Here is a 7,652-nt window from a genome sequence, read left to right on the forward strand (position 1 = left end):
CTTACTCTAAGCGCTCCAAAAATGCAAGTAGCGAGGCTGCATGGAAAAAGCAGGCTTCATAACCTGGACTGGAGATGCTGGTCCAGGTTGCTTGCAACCCTTTAAGCACTGCTGGTGAAATAGGATGCCTCTGGTCCTTCAAAGCCCCCTTTTCCCAAGTCCAACCCTCTAGCATCTTCCTAATTTAAAAGTCGCTAGTGACTTCCTGAAAACCGAGAGCCTTGCTGGCAAATGCAAGGGCAAAAAGGTGCCCCCATGTGGAGCTCACGGCCAAACCTGCCTCCTTTAAGGAAACAGCATAATGGAGCAACTGCTCCACCAAAATGGGCCAGACCATAGGATAACCCTTCTGTTTCCTAAATTCCTTGAATTGGCGAACTGCACGTTCATACCCTCTTCACGTGCTAAGGGCAATGGCGAGGCCTATCACCCAGCAAGCCTTGGCCCTCCAACCTGCCATAGCTCCGGGGGCATCCTTGCCAGCAGAAGATCGGTGTCTGGAGCAAGCTGATGAAACCTCGCCATCTGTTTGTGAGAGAGAGCATCAACTACCCCATTATCCACCCCCGGCACATGCCTAGCTAGAAATAATGTGTTGAGCCTAAGGCACCACAGCGTAAATGCGTGGACCAGGCACATTACCCTGGGCGATTTGGATGTGAGGGAATTGATGATGTGGACAACTGCCAAATTGTCACACCAGAAGTGGACCGTGTTATCCGCCAATTCATCTCCCCACCAAACCGCCACTAGAATGGGGAAGAACTCTAAAAATGTCAGATCCCTAGTTAACCCAGCTGAAACCCACTCCCCAGGCCATTCCTCCGTGCACCAATGTCTGCGGAAATAAACACCAAAGCCCTGAGACCCTGCTGCGTCAGAAGTGACCTGGAGCTCAGCCTCGAGCTTCAAATCCTCCCTCCAAAAGGATACTCCATTAAAGGAAGCCAAGAACTCCTGCTAAACCTTAAGATCAGCACGCATAGTGCTATTGACACACACTCTGTGGTGCAAGAGGCGCAGCCCAGCCATGGCATCACAGAGCCTCCGCAAGAAGGCCTGCCCTGGGGCAACCACTTTGCACGCAAAGCTGAGATGTCCCACAAGATGTTGTATTTCCCTTAAAGTGGCCTTTTGTGTAAAAAATGAACTAAGACAGGCTTGCAGATGCTCCACTTTATCAAGTGGCAAGTGGGATGTTTGAGCCACTGTATCCAGCTCCACCCTTAGAAAAACTAACCTCTGCACAGGGCCCTCAGTCTTTTAGTGAGCCAAAGGAACTCCCAGCTCATCAGCTAACTGCTGAAACCCTACTAAGAGCTGAGTGCATCTGCCTGTTCCTTGCGGACCCACAAAAAGAAAATCGTCCAAATAGTGTGCGACATCCTGAAGGCCCGTTTTAGCTCTCAATGCCCTTTCAAGGAATGAACTGAAGCACTCAAACACAGTGCATGACAGAGAACATTGCATGGGCAAAGCCCTATCCATAAAGAACTGGCCATCAAAAGAGAAACCCAACAGCTCAAAATCACCTGGATGCATGGGGAGGAGGCGAAATGCAGACTTAATATTGCAGTTTGCCAACTCTGCCCCACAACCACAGCACCGCACAACACGAACTGCCTGGTCAAATGAGGTGTACCTCGCTGTGCACAGATAATCCGGAATAGCATCATTAACTGATTCACCTCACGGATATGAAAGGTGGTGAATTAATCGAAATTCACCAGCGGCCTTTTTAGGCACGATTCCCAGAGGTGAAACTCTCAAACTAGGAAGCGGTGGTGAAGAAAATGGGCCCAAAACACAGCCCTCATCCAATTCCTTTTCCTCACCACCGCCTCCATGACCTTAACTGGTTTAAGATTAGCGGCCATAAACGGGGCTCTCAGACCTTGAAAAAGAATATGAAATCCAACAGTGAAACCCTCTAACAAATAAACTCATCTTCCTCCCTGGGGTACAGCTGCAGCCAAGTTTCAAGTTCCTTCAGCTTTATTGGGCTGGGACCCTTTTCCAGGGGAGGAGAATGAACTACCCCCTCCTCTCTGCTGCTGACTCCTATGGGGTTTCTCTCTAGGACACATAGGGAATGAGTGGGACCCCCCACACAAAGGGCACTCGTGTCTGTAGGGGCATGTCTTTCTATCGCAGACCTCCCTGGAGCCAAACTCCCAACAGAGCAAGCGGGGTTGAACCACCTGCCCCTTGGAACCATGGGAAGCAGTAGCTCCTTGCGAGTGATGCATTGTGTGCCCACTATGTGAGCGGTCACCCGAATTGTGACCTGTCGTGGACATAATCTGGAGCCAAAGATGAGGATGCATTCTCCCCCATGGAAGCGTGGGATTCATGGCTGCTCGCATTCTGAACTCCTCATCATATTGCATCCATGCCGGGCCAGGAAAACCTGTATAGGCTTTGTAAATAATGTCCAGATACTGGAACAGTGCTGTGGCCCTTCATGGCTGAGAACATGATATCACTCCAGCATAAATTAAATAACCTGGCAGCCAATTAGCCCACATCTGGTCAACCTTTCTCTATTTTAGAATCTCCTTATCTTTGTCATCCAGCTCCTTCTTCTCTAAATTCCGGTAAAGAAGGCTAAAGAGGTCAATGTAATCACCTTTACAAATCTTCTCTTGTGTTGCAGGTAAAAGGTGCAGTGTCCCCAAAGGGCATTGCCTTTGCTGACACAGCATCATAAGGGCTTGCCCAAGGGGGGGGGGGAATACCCCCAACTACCCCAATGGACTAACAGGCATACCCGGCATTTGTGGCGGAAATGTCCCCCAAGGTGCCTGCATGACCGTGGAAGGAGGGCCCCAAGTCCATGGCTGACCTGCACTGGCAGAGCTGGATGTAGCATCTGCCTGCGAGGCAGGTGGGAGACCAGTCAGTTCCCTGACCCCAAGGTCCCCATGGCCACATCATACTAAATTGCAATGCAGGATCTTACCTACCACTGGGACCCAGCTGTTCAGTATCCATAACTCCCACTGGCGCTGCCTCCTTTTCAATGATTGATGCTCCAGCTGCCCCGGTATCCGTCTCAGCACCAGATATAGCATCACCAGGCCTGCATTCAATAGAAGAAAGATGCTTAAGAACCTCCTCCCTGAACTTCTTTCTCTCCGCCCAGCTCTCTTTTCTATGGTCAGGCCCAGCAGCCGCCTGCTGGGGGGGATTAGCCACAGCTCCCCAAGCTTACTCCAGGGCAGCCAGCCTGTCCAGTATAGCTTGCTGCTCTGCCCTTTCCTCCTCATCTTCCGAGGAAGAAGGGACAGTCCCCCCGCCCTGCCTGGGGACTTTAGGTGCAGGCCCTTTTGGAGCCGGCCCCTTGCCTTTTGATCTTCCTTGGCCCTTCCTAGCCACCATACCTCCTTTGAAACTGTTTAAAATTCTTGACTAGTGACAGCACTATCCCACGCACAGTCACTGTATGGGTTCTATATACCCCGATCCACCCCTAAAATGGCGGCCTACTTATGAATATATAAAATGGCTGTCCTTTGTAGCAACTTAAAATGGCTGCCTCAAAACTTTCAAACTATCCTCAAAGAGGCACCCCCACACTGGTGTCAGCCTACAGGGGGCTGGCCTTCTCAAGGCATATCACAACCAAAAATGGCCACCTCAATACTTCAAGATGACCCCCAAAGATGTACCCCTCACACAAATGCCGGCTTACAAGAGGCTGCAAAATGTTCACAGGCAGGAGTGGATGGCCAGATATCTAAAGCATCCCTTAACTCCCTGTTAATGCCAATTATGAGCAGGGGGGATGGTAATGAGAGTGGGAGCAACTTAAAAGGGGGGGGATGCACTAAGCAACCTCATCAACTGTGGCCACCCATGCCCCGGGCCCTCTAATGATCTCCCCCCACCTAAAGGGTGTATGTGTGTATATTTTCTTTTCTTTTTTTATACAAGACAGTGAGGCGCCACGGCAAGCAGCCTTGCAGACACAAGCCTTCTCAAAATCGCAAGCCTCCTCAAAACCACCGTGGTCCTGCGGATCAGGCTGACATTGCGGCCCCAATATTTCAGCTGCTGCCGTGGCACCAATGTTCTGGCCGCCGATGCAGCTCTGATGCTGCTGTCACTGAACAGAATTTGGGGCTGCTGTGGTTGGGGGGGGGGGCGAATCTGAGAAAGTCATGCACTATGGCACAGTTCATTGTGCCTGCAGAAATGCTACTTGCATTTAACTCCCTTACTGAAATGATGAGATCGAAATCTGGTAGTTTGCTGGACAGTTATTGATCGAACAGGGTTTTTTCTTCTAACAGTTCATCGAAAGATTGGATAAAGTTAATTAAAATATTCATGAATGAAAGTTGGGTGGTAGGCCTTATTTGATTAGGATTCTCAAGACAGGTTGTTCAAGTTCTTCTGTGATCCAGTCCTCTGAAAGGACTATGCAAGCTGATAACAGGCTAGCAAAATTCAGACACTGGCATTTGCATCACACCCATGTAAACCAAGGGCCAGGTATTGTGGGCAATAATGTGAGAACTGGAGAAGGGAAGTTATGATCCTATCTACACTTCCAGGTTTTGCTTAGCATTGGGTACAATGCTCTAGACCAGTGATGGCAAACCTTTTAGAGACCGAGTGCCCAAACTGCAACCCAAAACCCACTTATTTATTGCAAAGTGCCAACACAGCATTTTTACCTGAATACTGAGGTTTTAGTTTAGAAAAAAACAACTCATACATTAATATCTTTTGTCTTAAAAGAAAACACAATAACAGAGCTTTCAATGATATGAACAACTTTTTATTGAAAGGTAAAAGTTTGCATTTGGCATGCTTTTGAACAATTAATGTGATTTTTGCTGTTGTATGCATGCTGATAATTTGTCTAACCTTGGCTCATACTTTGTAAGTTTGAGAGCAACACATGCAGCACTCAGGTCATCAGTTAGTCTGTTTCTGGTGTCAGATTTGATATAATTAAAAGCTAAAAACAGCTGCTCACAAGCATAAGATGATCCAAACAAAGTACTTCCAGGGACTGTCAATCCACCTTGGAGCCTGTCATTCCATTCCCAGAATACTCCCAAGAGCTGTCATTCCACTTAGTGGTATCCCATTCCAGTTCCAGAACACTCCTGCCATATGTAGGGGCTGTAATTCGACTCTGGGGCTTGTCATTGCACTCCCAGAATATCCCCGCTACTTGCAGGGACTATCATTCCACTTAGTGATCTCCCATTCCAGTTCCAGAACACTCCTACCACTCCCTAGGGCAGTTATTCCAGTCCAAGACCACTCCTGAAACTTCCAGGGGCTGTCATTCCACTCTGGGGCCTGTCATTCTAGTCACAGAACACTTCTGCTACACCCTGGGGCTGTCATTCCACTCTGTGGTCTCCTATACCATTCCCGGAACACTCCTGCTACCCCCAGGGGCTGTCATTCCCTTCCATGGTCTCGCATTTAAATACTTCTGGAATGTGTGTAGCTATCACCAGATCAGCTCCATCTCATTCCACTCTGTTCTGGAACTGCAATGACAGGGACAATAGTGGAATGACGGCCCCAGAGTGGAGCAGGAGTGTTCTGGGACTGGGGTCACAGGCCATGGAGTGAAATGACAGCCCCAGGGTGGAGCAGTAGTGTTCAGGGACTGGGATGACAGGGCCAAGAGTGGAATGATGGCCCCAGGGTGTACCAGGAGTGTTCTGGAACTGGAATGAGAGGCCACAGAGTGGAATGATGGTCCCAGGTTGGAGCAGGAGGGTTTTAGGGACTGGAATAACAGGCCACGGAGTGGAATGACAGCCCCAGGGTGTAGGAGGAGTGTTCTGGGACTGGGATGACAGGCCACAGAGTGGAATTACAGCCCCAGGGTTGTGGATGGAGTGGAATTCCTGAACACTCCTGGAGCACCCTGGGGCTGTCATTCCCCTCCGTGGTCTCTCATTCCACTCTCAGAGTAGTCTGTTTGGGCCCAGAGACACTAATGGAAAATCCATTACGCGTTTTTATTGGAACTCTACTTGTACTGTAATGTATTTCAATGGAGCCCATGCAAGTCAATTGGCATGCCTGGCTCCCATTATTTCCAATGGGCCTTCAAGTGTTGGGCTGCCTCCAGACGCCCGTGGTGTGATCGCACTGGCCCACTGCTGTTTTTGTAGGCCCCTCCCCCCATCCTCAGCTCCCCCCCCCCCCGGCCCCCCCCCCCCCCGGCAAACAGAAAAGCCAGGAGAAAGAATCAGAACAGGCGACCACCTGGTCGTGCAGCCAGGAACAAGCAGCACACCGGAGGCGATGGCAAGCCCCCCTGACCCCCCCTCCAAGCCCGAAGACCTCCTGCAACTCCCACAACGATAACAATGCCCGTGTCTTCACCCACCCACCCCAAGGAGCCGCTCTCACCCCCAGACCTAGAGTCCTGCGTGCTGGAGGGAGGGAGGGGGGGAGTGGCGGTGGGAAGGTGGCAGAGGCCGGGCTCCCCACCCCCTTTCCCAGGGATGAAGATGACGATGATGATGCTGACGGAGGATGGGATGGAGGAGGAAGAGAGGGACACTCGCTTGCAGGCTTGGAGGAGACGAGGTGCTGGCCAGGCGGGGCTTGGGGCGCAGAGAGGCACACTCGGGCAGGTGCTCCCTCCTGCAGGCTGCTGCTGGTGCTGCTCGTCGCAGTCAGCCGCCTCAGAGGAGAAGGGGAGTCGCAGGGCGCAGCCGGATTCTCTTCCCCTGCTGGCTCGACGTCTGCCTTGCGTGGCCCCTGCCCTCCATTCAAACTGCCCAATTGGGGGCCACCCAGGCAGCTGGGGCGATGGCGCGCATGCCCACGGAGAGGGCTCTGAATGCCACCTCTGGCATGTATGCCATAGGTTCGCCACCACAGCTATAGACAGCAAACATAATGCTCAGTGTAATCTGCCTGAAAAATTACTTTACATCCTCATAGGATGAAAAGGCAACTAGCTCCATACCTATATCTACTATATGCGCAGCCATGATAAACTTGTGGAACACAAACACCAACACCTCCAGAGAGAGAGACCTCACCTTCATAACACTTCCTAATTTAGAAGATAAGAGAATGGATCCCTTGGAACGGACAAGGACAGTTCTTATGCGGAGATCAGAGGGTACCGGAGGAACAAAGTGATCAGAAGCTTCACAGTAATGCAACATGGTTCATGCCTGATTTTCATGGCTAACTGCTTGCTCAGGAACAAAGCACAAAAACATTGCCATTTAAGCTAATTTGTTGTTGTTGTTGCCATTAAGTCACAGCTGGTTTCTAGCAACCCTGTAAGGTTTTCAAGGCAAGAGTCGTTCAGAGGTTGTTTGCCACTGACTGCCTCTGTGTCATGAGTCCAACCTCATATTCCTTGGTGGTCTCCCATTCAAATACCAGCCAGGGCCAACCATGCTCAGCTTCTGAGATCTGTCAAGATCAGGCTAGCCTGGTTATCCAGGTCAGGGATTCTAGGCGAATAGTTCCTCATATTCCCCAGTATAAGCTGGCTGTCAAGTGGAAGTGCATTCAGAATTATATTAGGCTTTGTGGTGTGTTTTTTTTCTGAGACGTACATAACTTTTGCCTTAAGGTGTATAAAATCACAAATTCTGATGTATAAAAGTACAGATTCCACCAGTGACGTTTAGGTTGCTGTGCAA

Source organism: Gekko japonicus, unplaced genomic scaffold (assembly GCF_001447785.1).
Source record: "Gekko japonicus isolate JY-2015 unplaced genomic scaffold, Gekko_japonicus_V1.1 scaffold418, whole genome shotgun sequence".
Lineage (NCBI taxonomy): Eukaryota > Metazoa > Chordata > Lepidosauria > Squamata > Gekkonidae > Gekko > Gekko japonicus.